The following is a 16,063-nucleotide window of genomic DNA, read 5'->3' on the forward strand; positions in this document are numbered from 1 at the left end:
CTTCGGCTCAGGTCATGATCTCACCGTTCGTGAGTCTGAGCCCCGCGTTGGGCTCTGTGCTGACAGCTCGGAGCCTGAAGCCTGCTTTGGATTCTGTGTCTCCCTGTCTCTGCCCCCACCCCCATGCTCTGTCTCTCTGTCTCTCAAAATAAATAAACATTAAAAAATATTTTAAAAAAACACTTGATTCCATGGTGTGGATGAAGAGAGATCAAGTGCAAGGTCGAGACCAAGCCAGAGGGAAGTGTGACCAGCGTAGTGGGTGGCGGTGCTGCTGCAGGGGACGCGGGACAGGGGTGGGGCGCAGGGGGGAGGCTGAGCCGAGCTCCCCAGGTAGAAGGCTTCCTCATTGGCTCGGTGGGAGCGTCCACACCAGTGAAAGCTCTGTTGTGTCTTGACTTCCTCCGGCCTCGAAGCTCAGTACGTAGCCCAAGAGGGAGACAGTGTCTTCTAGTCTGGCTTCCTGAGGGACACATCCAACCAACAGAGTGAACCAGTCATTCATTCGTGTAACGAGGGGAGACGCCCGTGATGGGGTAAGGACAGTGGCAGGTGGATGGGGGACGATCCCTGCGAACACGATAGAGGGAGGTTCGCGTTGGACGCAGAATGACCCCACTTGTAACGCACAGAAGTACAAGGTGTGAACCTCCCACGCCGTCAACCCACCAGGTAGGATCGTGACGCCACCCGCCTAAATGTCATTTGTACAGATGCATGGCGTTCCCTTTTCAAAAACATCCACTCCTTTTTCCTATTTTGCTTCATCTGACCCGGCCCTGGAGGCAACTCGCATCGCTCCACAGGTTAAGCCCAGACTTAACGCCCGTCGCGATCAGAAGGAAAGACGCCAGGACCGTCTCTCAGCCTCTGGGGCTCCTTCCGGGGCCGGACAGGCCGCTCAGGAAGCTCGATGCTCAACTTTTAAAGAAACGCCCTAGGCCTTGACCCCAGGCTTGCTTCCCACAAGCCTACGGGGCGGTGCGTGCGCTTCTGGGGCGGTGCTAGCGAGCCAAGCGCGGTTTCAGCAGGACGTGGCTCCCTTTTCAACATTCCCAGCCATCAGGTCAAATCAGGGGCTCCTGATAGCGTTTCCTGTGCCGCATCCAAAGGGGCAACAGAATTCCTGCCGGTTACTTTGAAGATACTTTGCTCACTAATGTGTTCTCAACAATATTATAAATACCTAAATACAACCAGTGGTTTGTTGTTTTTTTTGAGAGAGAGAGAGAGAGAGAGCGGGGAAGGGTCAGAGAGAGAGGGAGACACAGAATCCGAAGCAGCTCCAGGCTCTGAGCTGTCAGCACAGAGCCCGACGCGGGGCTCGAACCCATGAACTGCGAGATTATGACCTGAGCCGAAGTCGGACGCTTAACCGACTGGCCCCCAGGCGCCCCTCATCTTAACCGTTCTTACGTGTTTGGCTCAATGGCGTTCTGCACGTTCACGGTGTTGTACGCCGTCGTCACCGCACATCCCCAGGACATTCTCGTGTCCCCACCAGATACTAACTTTCCACTGCCTCTCCCCCAGCCCCGACAGCCACCACCTCCTTCTTGTCCCGGGCCCTTGGGCTGCAGGTGCCTCACGGCCCGGGACTCACCCAGTATTTGTCCTTTTGTGACTGGTTTATCTCAGGACGGTGTCCTCAAGGTTCCCCATGCGGTGGCAGGTGGCAGAGTTCACCTCCTTATTCTAGGACTGAGCGATGCCCCCCGCGTGTGCGTGAAACACCTTGTCTACTCGCCCGCCCGTAGCACTCAGGCTGCTTCCGTCTCCTGGCTATTGTGGAGGATGCGGCTGTGAACACGGGTGTGAAAGGGCCCGACCCCCTGCTTTTAGGTCTTCGGGGCCCCCGTCCAGACGTGGAACTGCTGGATCCTATGGAAGTTTTAGGCCACATTCCTCCAGGAGCCGCCACTACTCCTTTCCACAGTGGCGGCTCCCGCTGACACCCCAGCCGCAGCCCGCAAAGTTCCAGTTTCCCCGCATCTTCACCAACACCTGCTACTTTCTGTTTTTTTGGCTTTTTTGCTTTAAGGAGCCGTCCTGATGGGTGAAAGATGCCCCCCCCCCACCAATGTTCTAACAAAATAAATATTTGTGAGCTAAGGATGTTTTTATCATACAGACCGAGTCAACCGCACAGGGCGCCATCAGATAAACAGTGATTGGTCGCCAGAGCACACAGTCCAGTGCTCCGTCTTCCTTTAAAACATAAACAGGGAGGGGCGCCTGGGTGGCTCAGTCAGTTAAGCGTCCTATCCGCTCAGGTCATGATCTCACAGTCCGTGGGTTCAAGCCCCACGTCGGGCTCTGTGCTGACAGCTCAGAGCCTGGAGCTGCTTCAGATTCTGTGTCTCCCTCTCTCCCTACCCCTCCCCTGCTCACGCTCTGTCTCCCTCTGTCTCAAAAATAAATATTAAAAAAAAAAAAGAGGCCAGGGACAGGACCTGTGGGCAGGAAGAGTGGCCCAGGGCTTGTGAGGAGTAACCGGTTACGGATCCGGTTACGGATCCACGGGTGGGAGGGGGTTAGAGACAGCAGATTCTCTGAGGAATCCGGAAACACGGTTTCCAGGCCCTGGAGGGACTCCCTGCTGTTGGGATGAGGTCACTTCTTACTGTTCGGTAGAGATTCAGTCATGAGACCCTTCAGAGGAGCAGCGGGGGCCGTGAGCTGGGAGGAGGATTGTTAACCTCGGCGGCAGAGATCAAGGAAGTTTCCAGAGGAATTTTTATGTGGTAAACAGATGTACAGGATCCTGGAGGTCGGACTAACGTTAAGCTAAGGTTGCCACTTGCCCTGATCAAAGTGTCAACATCGAGGCCACTGGGCTCCTGGCCCAGTCACTCTCTCTCAAGGACTGTCGCTGGGGTGCAGACAGCAAGGAAATTTAATTTTTTCTCTTTTGCCTTCGCTCCCCACGTGACTAGTGCTTGGAGGTGCCCCAGAACCCCCAGCCGTTCCTCCTGAAGGGACTCGTAGTGCTCGGTGGTTTCACCGTCACCGGAGGACTGCAGGGTGACAGGGACGGGCTGGCAGAAAGCCTTCCGTCTGCGGAGCGAGTGGTGGCCCAGCACATGCAGCCGGGCCGTTGGGACCTCACCCACTGGGCCATCCTCAGAGGGTCCCCTGAGGCCTTGGGCGGGGGGAGGCGGGGGGCGTGTGCCGGCCTCATAGTAGGACCCCGGGTCCCCAAGGTCGCACGGCCACCTTGCCCACGTGGGAATGACCTTGCTTTGTCTGGCCACGGGCTCAGAGGGTTTCATGGTGAGGTTGGCTTTCTGTGCATGAGATTGGAGGGGTTTTCAAATGCAGTTGCTCCTGCGGTCCACGCGCCAAGCGTTAGAAATTCTGGATCCTCAGGGACGACATTCTGAGTGCCTCCGCCGGCTCTGCTGCCCCTGCGGTGGTTTATCATCCATGCGGGGGGGGGCAGGGGGGTGCAAGGGGACAGGAGCGAGAGGCTGCCGGTGGATGGGCACTTGGGGGGCGGCCCGCACTGCTGTCTGCACTGTCCGAGAACCTTCCAGAACCTTGTTGTAGGGAGCATGTGAAACCGGAAGCCAAGGGGCTGGAAAGTCTCCCACTGTTTGTTGGGCCCCTGAAGGACTTCAGAGAGAAGAACACACACAACATCTGACCCCTTTGTCTTCTGTTCCAAGTTCTTAAACAGGAAGAACAACAACAAAAAGGGCTCGATTCCCAGGAGAATCGCCAGCTCGCCAGGGCCTGGGCCGCCACCTCTCCTCTGGGGTCAGGAGCCCAGGAGCCCAGGCTGCACCTGCCCCACGGCCTCCGACGGCAGCGAGAGGGTACGAGAGCCCAGCCCGGTTCGAGGACACTCTCTGTGCTCTTGGCAATGACGAAAGGGCCCCTCCGGCCCCTGCAGCTCCGGGAAGCCATCCAAAGGACATTCGAGAGAGAATGAGTGGACGTTTAGGGCAAGGAGGGAGAGTCGCTGCAACTCATTTCACGCTCATTTCACACTCACTTCAGGCCCCCTACCCGCCCCCCGTGTGGCTGGCCTGACCGGCTACGCAAGCCCAGCTGGTGCAGAAGCCGGTTGTCTGGGCGTCGCCCTGACTTCACTTCCTGGAGGCCAAGGTTGTTGCTGCCTGCACGTGAACAGGAAGAGGGCAGGCCCCCGCTGTGCCCCGCGGTGCGCTCTGCGGTTTGGGTGATGTTACAACACGGAAACCAGGAAGCTAGTCTTGGCGGGGCCGTGGGGCCACCTCGCACGGGGACCTCCGCCGGCCTGGCGTCTGGCAAGGGAAACGCGCCCAAAATGTCATCGCGTCATCAGAAAGGGTCGGGACAGAGTTTATGACGATGATATTTTTAGTTTGATCCTCCCTAAAAGCGAATAGCCCCTCCCTAAGTTTGCTTTGAGTCAGTGGGTGACAGGAGGTGGGGACACGTTGATGCCCTTGGGCAGGGTCACAGAGCGTTGCCGCAGGGAGGCGGTAGGTCAGGAGTCGCCAGCAGGGGCGGAGAGCCCAACACAGTGGCCCATGGCCTGGGGGCCCAGAAAGTCCCTGCTGGAAGATCCAGCGAAGGGAGGCCAGCTGTGGGGGGGAGGGGAGGGGGGCAGCACGCCAGGTCAGGGCAGAAGTGCGGCGGCTCCGCGAGATGGAGCATCAGAGGTGCCCCTGGATGGTCGCCCTCCCCTACACACAGGCCACAGGCTCCCGGGGCTTGGGGACCACAGGAGGGGGAGCATGAACCCCCTGCCGCCCCCTGCCACCTGGTGCAGCATCTGAGACCCCAGGAGACCAGGAGCGGCAGCGTCACCCTCAGCTCGTCACCTGCCGACCCGCTTCCTCCCGAGTTCTCATTGTTCCAAAGGGTCCGACGCCATCAGCCAAATTTCTGAGGGCGCCACCAGTGGGACCTGATGCCCGGGTCCCTGGTGCGCCTGGCGGGCTGTAAGGAGTCTGTCTAGAGGGTGGCGCCTCCGGGGGTACATTAGAACCACTTTGATCTTAATTAGCACTGGGGACTTGAACGCCCAGGTCCGGGGGCAGGGAGGTGGCCCAGGAAAGTCCCAGGAGAGGCTGAGGCCCTCAGGGGCTGGGCGGGTGGCTGGGGGCAGGGGCGGGGTGGTGGGCCGGGTCACCTCTACCTAACTGCCACCTCGGTGTGACCAGAAGCCCCTCAGCCCCTCAGCCCAGCTCTGCCTGGAGTCTGAGACCAAGGACACCTGAGTGCGGCCACGTGGGAAGCCACCGCTGATGGGAGCCGCTTTGTGCAAACACACGCAGGCCCTCACTGACGTTTTGATGGGGGCTTGGGGTGAAGGAAACGTTTGGGCGGAGGGGAACACGTCCACAGGGACCCCTGGTTCCCAGGCTGTGTGTCTCCATGGAGGACACCTCCTGCGGGGCTCTGGGGAGAGCCCATCGTGCCCCACGGCCCCTGGGGTCGCCCAGGCTGATCACGGGTCTCAGTTGCTCTTGCCTTCAGAGGGCGTCCCGCCAAGAAGCTAAGGGAGCCCCTGGGAAAAGACCCCTCCCCCGGGAGGTGCTCATCCTGTAAATTAAAGGGTTCATTTCAAAGACACTTTTAATAATCCCAAATGCTGTTGCCAGAAAGAAAATAATAGACTTGGCACCGGAGAGGGATGGCGTGGGAGCCCCTGCCCAGGGCCCGGCAGAGTGAGCCTGCGCTCAGGGCTGGAGCCCTCAGAACTCTAGGGAAGGGGAGGCAGGGCTCGCGGATAGACATGGGACAAACGTCCACTCAATCAGGACAGTGTCTACGGGGCAACAGCCTGGCGGTGGCCTAGTGGGACAGACAGACGAGCTGGAGACGGGGCACAGCATGGGGACACTCCAGTGGGACCCAGCAGGTTGGGGAGAGGCCGATCCCCACGAGCAGCACCCCCTTGGAGATTTCCCTGGTACGGCTTTGAAAGGACTTAGGGGTGGGATCCCTGCCTTTTTTTTTTTTTTTTTTAAGTTTTGTTAATGTTTATTTTTGAGAGAGAGACAGAGAGAGAGACAGAGTGAGAGCAGAGGAGGGGCAGAGAGAGAGGAAGACACAGAATCCGAAGCAGGCTCCAGGCTCTGAGCTGTCAGCACAGAGCCTGATGCGGGGCTCGAACCCATGAATTGTGAGATCATGATCTGAGCCAAAGTCAGAGGCTAAACTGACTGAGACCCCCAGGCACCCCAGAATAGCATTCAGTCTTAAAAAAGAAGGAAATCCTGACACCTGCTATCACGTGCACAAGCCTGAAGGACATTATGTCGAGAGTGACACACCAGTCACATACACCTAAAATAGCCACATTCATAGAAACAGAGAGTGGGGTGGTGGGGGCTGGAGGCTGGGGGACGCGGTTGGGGAGTTACTGTTTAATGAAGACACAGCCTAAGTTTGAGACGATGGACTGTTCCGGAGATGGATGGCGGTGATGGACGCACAACGCCGTGAATGTACAACGCCACCAAACTGAAAACGCAAACATGGTTAAAATGGGAAATCATATGCATGTTTTACCGCAACAAAAATTTGTAACATCTCCATTCAGCGCTTAGATGAATGTGTGCCTGGACAGATTTCATCCGCGGAATCCTTGGGCTGGGGTGTCGTTCGATATTTATTTGGAGGAAGGGGCAAGAGTGTTAATTCCTACATAGGAGCCCTAGTTCCTATGTTGAGGCTCCCACACGTCACTGGCAGCCATGTGACCTTTGGAAACTCAGTGACTCTGGGCGACACACTTTCCTCGCTGGTAAAATGGGACAATGATCAGGCCTACCCCACAGGGTTCGTTATTAAGTTCAGAAGGGACGATGCGGTAGGCACTCGGTGCAGCCCCCAGCACACAGCAAATCCTCCAAACAAATGGTAACGCTCATGAACTGTTGTACAGTGCGCACACAAGAGTGCGGGGCTTCACAGGAATGCTGCTTCCCAAACATTTACCCCGGGAATGGTTACACTGAACAAAACCCCATCGGAAATCAGTGCTACCCATCACACTGTGGGAGAGGGGTGGTTCTTGTCACCACGACCAGGACTCAGTCAGAGGCCAAACCAAGCAGCGGTTAATGCAGCACCAGTATTACTTGATTCCATGTATATTTGCTGAGAACTCAGATGGGAGCAAAAGAGAGCAGCGCCACCCCGGGGAGTGTGGCTTCGAGCCGGGAGAGTGACCGACCCTCTCTCCATCCCTGTCCCTGCCCATTGGCGAAAACAATACAACGAGGTTAGATCATGAAAACATCTACAGGCAACAGAGAGCAGACGATGACAAGGACGCACCTAAAATAAAAATGGTCATTCTTGAGGGGCGCCTGGGGGGCTCCGTCGGTTAAGCATCTAACTCTTGATCTCAGCTCAGGTCTTGATCTCAGGTCGTGAGTTCAAGCCCCGCCGTTGGGCTCCATGCTGGGCGTGAAGGCTGCTTAACAAAAAATGTTTTTAATGTTTAATTCTTGCAAACAACTGTAGTCATTCTTGAAGAAGGACGGGGCTCACATCAGCCAAGGATGCCCTCAGGTGCGGACCATGCATGAGGTTGGCCGGGGAGGGGTCCCCCGTGGCCATTCCAAAGGACCACTCCCTGGTCACTCCAGGGGAACTTCTCATGGGAGACTCTCTGGTCACTCAGATCTTAGCTGAAATGTTGTCTCCTAAGAAACTCACCCCTCCACCTGACCCGCAGTGGTCTTTCCGGTACTCTTGAGGCCGTCACCATTACCTTCTTCAGAGTACGTAATGGTATGTGCTATTACCCTCCTCACCATTGCCCTACCCCCGCCCTAGAGTGGAAACCCCCCGGAGAGCAAGGCCTCCTCTGTCTGCCCAGCACGTGGCAGGTGCTCAAGACGCCTGTGGGAGTGGTGAGGCCCGGGCATCTGCACTGTCATGAGTTTCCACGGCAATCCGGAAGTACATGTGGGTCAGGCCCAAGGCCCACCGAATCCAGCCTGTCACCCACCTGACATCCCCCAGCTTCTGATTCAAGTACTGGTGACTCGGCCGGAGGGACGGAGATGTCAACTGAACACCCCTGCTGGCCCTCCCACACGACCACCCCTACAGCAAGTCTCAGGAGGCCAGAGCCTGTGCCCCAGCTGTCCCACAGGCCGCAGGAAATTACAAGAGGTCCTTAAGCAAAAGAGTGACTGACCCAGATTATTATTTTTTTTATTCGAGGGACCCAGAATAGCCACACACAAAAAAATCCTGAAAAATAAACAAAGATGGAGGACTTACACTTTTTGATTTGATCCATCTATACATAGATGGATGGGGTGGGATAAAGTCCAGAAGTGTCCACATTTACAGCCAATTGATCTTTGACGAGGGAGCCAATACAAGTCAACAGGGACAGAGTAGTCCTGGCAACAAATGGCACTGCGACAACTGGACACCCGCGTGTGGACGAATGAAATTGGACCCCCTACCTCACGCCATAGACACAAATTAGCTTGGAATAGAACAAGGACCTAAATAAATGTAGAGATAAAATGATAAATCTTAGAGGACATAAATTTATGGACATAAATTTTGAGATTGATTAGGCAATTAGATATACCAAAAGCATGAACAACCAAAGGAAAGACATAGCTACACTGGACTTCATCAAGATTAAAAGCTTTTGTCCTTTCTAAAGGACTCTAAAGGACACTATCAAGAAAGAGAGAATACAACCCATAGAATGGAAAAAAAAAGTTTTGCAAATCAAATATCTATTAACAGGCATGTTTTAAAAATACATGAAGAACTCTTGCAATTCAATAATAAAATAAATAATCTGATTTTAAAATGGGCAAAAGATCTGAATAGACATGTCTCCAAAGAAGAGGGAAGGTGTCAGATCTCAGCCCTCCCAGAGGGTGGGGACTGACAGAGGCCACTGCTGCCAGCATCCACGTGGAGGGACACGGCCAGATGGCAGATGGGTGGGACAGGGGTGTGGAGACACTCCTTTGTGAAACCACTGAAGGCGTTCCCTTTAAAGGCACCCGATCATGAACAGAGGGGAGGGTCCTAAGAAGAATCACGGAGTCTGCCTCCAGGTGGCCGCCAAACACCTGCTGGGGTCTGGGGTCTGCGGGCCCCTGGGTCACCCTTCCCTGCAGGGAGGGGGTGCAAACACCTCCCGCCTCCCAGCCCAGAGCAGGGGGAGCTCGGGCAGCTCTTGCTTTCCTACTTTGGGAGCATATGACGGATTTCAGTAACAAAGGCTAGTTCTTGCAGGTTCGGGAGCTGGTAAACTACAGGGCATTTTTATTGTGACACAATAATTGAAATTATTCCAAAGTTTGAATTCTGCCCAGAATGTCCCCCTGTCCACAACCCCTCCGTGTCGAGCTTGAGGGAATTCTGGTTTAATGCAAAAGTGGCAACCGCGGCCCCAGCACCCACTGACCTTGACCTCTCACAGCTCCCAGCCGCCGCGGCCGCCTCCCCACGCGCCAACGCTGCGCTTCCCATCCTCAGGGCTCTCTAGGTAAGTGCAGGCTGAGTGAACAGCTTCTGGGTCAAGGCCCCCAAGATCCCCCCACGTCACTATTACCCCAACAAAGGTCCGCCCCGGACTTCTTGGTTCCAAGGCAAACCTGGGAGCCCCGAGCTGCTGCTGAAGCATCTGCTGGGTGTAAGTGGCAGACGGAGCCTTTCCTGCACCCGCCAGCAGGCCAGCACCCCGGCCCCGCCCCAGGGGTCATCTCACCTGTCCCTCCAGTCCCCCCTCTCTGCTCCCAGCTGGTCTGGGTGCCCCCACCCCCACCAGCCAGGAGGGGTGGGAATGCCCAGTGTCCCTCCATCCCACTGTTCCTACACACCCCCCTCCCCGGTCTCCGGGTGTCTGATGGGGGGCATCTGTAGGGCAGGCGTGGGACAGGAGGGGCGGCCAAGCCCCCAGGGGCAGGAAGGGGCTGCATTCAAGCACAGGAAACCCAATTGGCCAAAAATACATGAAAACAATCCTCTAAAAACAAACTCCCTTAGGGAGGCCTCCTTTGTGGCTCAGTAGGCCACGCCCCTGCCCAAAGCTGTGCGGGTGCGCTGGGGTCTCCAGGAGCCCTTCCCCCCACCAGTATCCTGCTTCCTGTGGACCCGGACCCTGCCCCCACCTCCGCCCCCACCGGCCCAGGAGCAGCGTGGTGGGTCCCTTGGGGGAAGAGACCCAGAACAGAACAGGACAGGCCGGCGGGGCAGGTGTGCACGGTCTGGCCGCACTGCGGGACCCGCCTATGCGAAGGCGCCCGGGAATGCCCCGGAAGGCCAGGTGTGTGGGCCGGGGCGGCAAACTGCAGCCCGCAGACCGAATCCAGCCGGAGGCCAATTGTGTCAATAAAGTTTTATTGGAACACCGCCTCACCTTCCGTTTCCACGCGTCTGCGCTGCTCACCTGCAGGGGAAGCCCATCCCCCGCCCCTCTGGATTTGTACCTGACCTTGCCGCCCCCTGCTGCAGGCAGTCTGTCGCCACTGAGCAAGAGTCGGAGGGCCAGGCCCTGCAGGTGTTGGACCCAGCTGCCTGAGGCGCTGTGTTGAGCCAGAGTCTGAGGATGTAATTTTGCTGGGCCAGAAGGACCTCCCCGTGTCACAACCCCGTGCGCACACGGTGGGAGGCGGTGGAGACACAGGACCTCGTATTTTCCCCCTGGATTAAAATGTCTGTTGGGGCTCAGTTGGTTAAGCCTCCGACTTCGGCTCAGGTCATGATCTTCCCATTTGTGAGTTTGAGCCCCGCATCGGGCTCTGTGCTGACAGCTCGGAGCCTGGAGCTGCTTCGGATTCTGTGTCTCCCTCTCTCTCTGCCCCTCCCCGGCTCACACTCTGTCTCTGTCTCTCTCAAAAATAAATTGACATAAAAAATTAAATTAAAATGTCTGTTTCCATGGAGTTGAAAGTAAACAAAGCTTGACCACTTGCGTTTCCCCCTTGTCTGAAAGATGCTTAAAAAAATAAAGACTTCATCTTGGGATTTGGCCACATGAGAAAATCCTGAGCAACTCTTGGTTTCCCTTCCTAAGGACAGGACCCCGGAGGCTTGTCCGGGCGTTTATCCACACGAGGGCCCCGCCTGCGAGCCCACCGTGCGTCCTGAAGGAGGACGGACCCCAGGTGTGGCCGCAGAGCTGGCTGCAGTCCTGAGGCCACCAGGCTGGTGGAGGCGGCCAGCAGGGCCGGGGCGCACGGGCTGGAGGGGGCTGGGCCGGGGCGCCACAGCGGCTCTTTGTCCCTGTTGCCTCTGTCCGTGCTCCCAAGAGAAGCAGGGGTGAGGCCCCCGGGGGTGGCCTGGGTACCTGGTGGCCCAGAGCAGGCACTAGAGGCTAGAGACAGAAGGTGACGCATGAGTGGGGTGGCTCAGGGCACGGGGGGCCTGGGTGGGACAGGTAGTAAAATCTGGAAAAGGGACCAAACCCCGCCAGCCCAGCCCAGGCTTTGAAGAAGGAAATAGAAACCTCATCTTTTTGTGGGTGAGCAAAGTGGGCGTGGCCGGATCCTCCTGCCCGGGGGTGACGGGGGAGCGGTGCAGGGCCCCCCCGCTGGGTTGTGGTCTGGCCTTCCCCCCAGCCTGGTCCTCCAGGGTCACTGGGTGCAGGTGCACGGTGCCCCTGGCCCTGAAACCGCAGAGGAGCAAAGTCAGAGGAACCTCCCCCCCCCCCCCCCCCACCCCCGCCCCGGAAGGACAGAAGGGCCGTGTCACGCTGCAGTGTCACAGAGCGGTTACAGCGTCAGGTCAGTGACAGAGACCCAAACTTTCACCCCCCAAAACGCGATTCACTGGCGAGAGGATGAGGAGGCAGGAAAACCCTGACAGAAGCAGAGTCCCGCGGGGGCCACGCCGCTCATCTGTGCTCGTCCCCCCAGCCCCCTCCCCAGGCGTGATCAGAGCACGTAGGTCCCCAGCGCCCTGTTGAGGAGCCGAGCACAGAACTGACGGTTTTACAGGGTTTCATCGTCATGACAACCCCGTGCGGTAAGCGTTATTGTTACCACCTCTGTTCTGCTGACGTGGGGCCCAGAGAGGCCGTATAACTCACCCGAGGTCACACAGCCAGGACCTGGAGAGCCAGAGTCTCTCCACCGCTCTACTGTGCCGCCTCCATCGTGAACTGGCCGGGACACCCCCAAATGCGCCTCCTAGCCTTGCCGAATCCCCTCCCCGTGACCCTGGAGGTCAGCAGGGAGGACAGGCAGGAAGAAGGGGGAAGGGCTGTTGTCAGGCACCTGTGCAAGTTACCGTTTCCATGGCAACTTCACACGTGTCCTCGGTTCAACTGCACCACAGCCCCCAGAGGAAACGAGACCCCAGCGAGAGAGAGAGAGAGAGAGAGAGAGAGAGAGAGAGAGAGAGAGGGAAGCCTGGGGCCCCCAGTGACCTTGGCCTTGCCGGGCACGGAGGCTGCGGGCCATCGGTGCACAGAAGCTAGAGCAGCTCCATCTTCCTGCGAGGCCCCTCTGCTCAGGTCCTGTGCCAAGTCCTGACACTGGAAGCCACCAGAAGAGGGCGTGGGGCAGGGTCTCATGGCTCCCACACAAGCCACCTGCAGGGCCCTCCCTGCCCTGCGGGGAGCCGCCCTCCATTTCCTGTCGCAGTTCTCTGGGTGCAGCCTTCACAGGGCAGGGCCAGGGTGGGGCGGGCCAAGGGGAAGTTCTCCTCCCCCAGGGCCCAGTGCAGGGTCCCCTTCCCTTCTGTCCCTGCAGGGGGCCGGGGATCAAGGGGCCTAAGGGAGGGAGAAGCTGGGGCCGGGGTCTGGAGCAGAGGCCAGAGGATGGCCCACGGACAGCGCCAACTGTTTCCTCTCCCCCCGCCCCCGAATCTGGGTGAGGGGCCCCTAACGGAGAAGGACGGGGGCGGAGCATGGGCGGTGGCTTCTCCAAAACGGCACACCTGGTCCACAAGCTCTTGCCAGAAACACAAAAACGGGGCCCTTCGCTGTGACCCAGAAGAGCTCGGTGCTCCTCCGATGAGGCCCCTGGAAGTGTTTCCTCGCCAGTGGCAGGAGGGGTTTGGCCAGGAGACCCCCAAGGGGCTTGCTGGCTCTGTCCCCCAAGACTGTGAGTTGAACCCCATGCAGTGCATACACAAAATTCTAGAAAGAGGAATGAGGAAGGCAGACTCAGAGAAGGCTTCTTTAAGATGGTGAGTCCTGCGTCCACCCCACAACTGCTACGTTAGAGGCAGGGCCCAGAAACTGCTTTTTCACGAGCTTGCACCTAGACCCAAAACCATACGACCTCAGGCCCTTTGCATTTGCTCCACAAAAGCCCTGGTGCCTCCATTTTCCCCCTGACCGGCACTGTGCTCCCTCCATCTCATTCCATCTCTGCTGAACGTTCCTCAGAGGTCTTTCCTGACCACCTGGTCTAATGGACAAACTGGTCGTTTTGCAGAATCGGTACGTCCCCAACAACATTAGGGAAATGCTTACACTAAGAAAGTATTCATTGTTCGCCTGAAACTGGGACGTAACTGGCTGCCCTGCATTTTCATTTGCTCAGTCTGTGGTTCCTGAGCCGGGGAGGGGGCTCTGCACCCCCAGCCCCCGGAGACAGCAGGCCATTGGCAAGCCGGAGTTTCCAAGGGCCGACGGGGGTGCCACCAGAAAGAAGGCAAGCCCTGGGCACCTGCAGAGGGGGGCAGACGGATTTGGGGGCCAGGAACAGGCCTAAGCCGGTTCTTCTCCCGTCTTCCCGCCCCGCGGCCCACACGCCTCCACGTGGGCCGGGACCCCTGCCTGAGGAAGCAGGCTCCAAGGGGCCGACTCCGGGGCGGACGACTCCCCCCCGGACGCCCGTAGCTGTGGCAGCTCGGGGCTGGGCTGAGCGGGGGTTGGTTTGTGCTGACGTCCCAGCTCCCGGTGCCCCGGACGACAGAGAACATGTTGGTCTCCGCCTCTGGCTCCTGAAACCCTTGCCGTTTCCTGGGTTACTGGACAGTGTCCTATTCTCTTAAATATATTTTATTTCTTTATTTTTTAAAAGTTTATTTATTTGAGAGAGAGAGAGAGAGAGCAAGTGAGCACGCAAGCGAGAGGGAGAGAATCCCAAGCAGGCTCTGCGTTGTCAGCACAGAGCCCAACAGGGGGCTCGAACCCACAGGCCATGAGATCATGACCTGAGCTGAGATCAAGAGTTGGACGCTTAACTGATTGAGCCACCCAGGAGCCCCCAATGTCTCCTGTTCTAATGAGGCCACTCTGGGTGGGCTCCTGGGTGGAGGTGGTCACGGGGAAGACCAAGCGGTGCTTAGGAAGAGGCGAGGGACTCCCAGCAGCACCCACTCTCCGGAGAAGGGAGAGGGGCAGGACATGGAGTCAATGCTTGCTCACAGCTGTGCTAAGGCCCCCGTAGAACCCCGCTACTAGGGGTTTCTGAGAGCGCCCAGGGGCGTGGGGAGTGGTGCACCCCCCCCCCCAGGGCCTGGCACTCACACGGACCTCGCTCCCCGACTCTGTGAGGCGCTCCAGCCGATGAATCCATCCTGGGGAAGGGATCACGGTCACTCCGGCTTGTAGCCAAATGGGCAGGAGTCGTGGCTCCCCCCGGGGGCTTACTACTTGGCGCTGGCGTCTGACATGGGGGCGGTCTCGGGGCACCAAGCCCTTGACCTTGGGGCTCTGACTCGAGGTCCAGGTCCACAGGGTCAGAACTGAGTTAAAGCCTGGGACCCGCAGCTCGTGTCGCAGAAGTGCTCGTTGGTGGGAAAACCCCGCACGTCTGGTGAGCGTGTCAGAAGCGCCATGTTCTGCCCGAGCAGGAAAGGAGGCAGGTCCAACCGGAGTCTTTCCTTAGATCCCGTCTTCACGGCGTCGTCGAGAGGCAGTGGGGTCCATGGGGTGGGCCCCCACCCGTACGACGGTGTCCTCGTCAGAAGGGGGGACTGGGGTACAGACGCGTGTAGAGGGACAACGGAGGACGCGGGCAGGAGACGGCTCATGGACAGAGGCCCAGAGCTCATTCTCCCCAGGCGCCCAGAAGAGCTCATCTTGGACTTGGACTTGAACTTGGACTCCCAGAGTCTCTGCACAGTGAGGTGGAGACACCGGGTCGGGGCAGCTTTGTCGGTTAAACGTCTGACTTCGGCTCAGGTCATGATCTCGCGGTTCATGAGTTCAAGCCCCGCATCTGGCTCTGCACTCCCTCCCTCCCTCTCTCTCCCCCTCTCAAAATAAACTTAAAAAACAGAGAAGAAAAACAGACACCAGGTCAGTGCAGCTTTGTTACTGCAGACCCGGCTGACCAGTCCAGGCCCTGCTGGCTCGGCCCTCTCTGTCCGGCCACCTCCCGTCCCTCTGTCTCCTCAGGTTGGGGGGTTCTCCCCAAGGACTCGTGGGTGCTGAAGCCTCAGGTCACCCAGGGAATCTTGGATCCCTTGACTCCTGTCTGAGGAATGGGCTCGTCTTGGCTCAGGAAAGCCACTGGGTGCCAGACGCGGTCGGAGGCCCAGCAGCGGAGGCTGCCCTCCAGGTGGGGGGCACTCTCACGCCAGCCTCTCTGGGGACCGTGGGCATTGGCTGCGGAAAGTGCCCTGGGAGCCGAGAAGGAAACAGTCAGCTTCTGTAGCTGAAGGAAGAATCAGAGCGGCCGGACACGGACTTGCGGTCACATGAATAAAGTACAGGAGACCCGCTCGCTGTTCCCAGAGCTGGTCTGTGCTCAGGGAGGCCACACGCCCGCCAGCACCCTACACTGCACCCTGCACGGCACCTAGCACACAGGAATCTTCCACACCAGACTGGGTGTCAGGGGCTCCTGATTCCGGAGCCGGGGCCCCCTGCTGGGTGGCCCGGAGCCCCGGTTTCCATGGCTCTGTGACGTGGGATGGCCCCTGTCCGGGGGGGGGGGGGGGGGGGGGGGGGAGGCGGCCTCCAGTCCCAGGACCCTTCCTGTTTCCGGGTTGGGTGGCAGTGTGGGCACAGCCCTGGGGGCATCCACATCAGGTTCCAGAGCCGCGAGGAACCCGTGTTTGCAGGGGAGCCTCGCCCCCGCCGGGCAGAGGCATCTTGCTACAGCCACAAATATGGAGCAGCGTGGAACTAACGGCTTATTTTCAGTGTTTTAAGGAGATGGATGCCAGTTTT

Source organism: Hyaena hyaena, unplaced genomic scaffold (assembly GCF_003009895.1).
Source record: "Hyaena hyaena isolate Hyena2069 unplaced genomic scaffold, ASM300989v1 scaffold_103, whole genome shotgun sequence".
In the NCBI taxonomy this organism is placed as follows: Eukaryota; Metazoa; Chordata; class Mammalia; order Carnivora; family Hyaenidae; genus Hyaena; species Hyaena hyaena.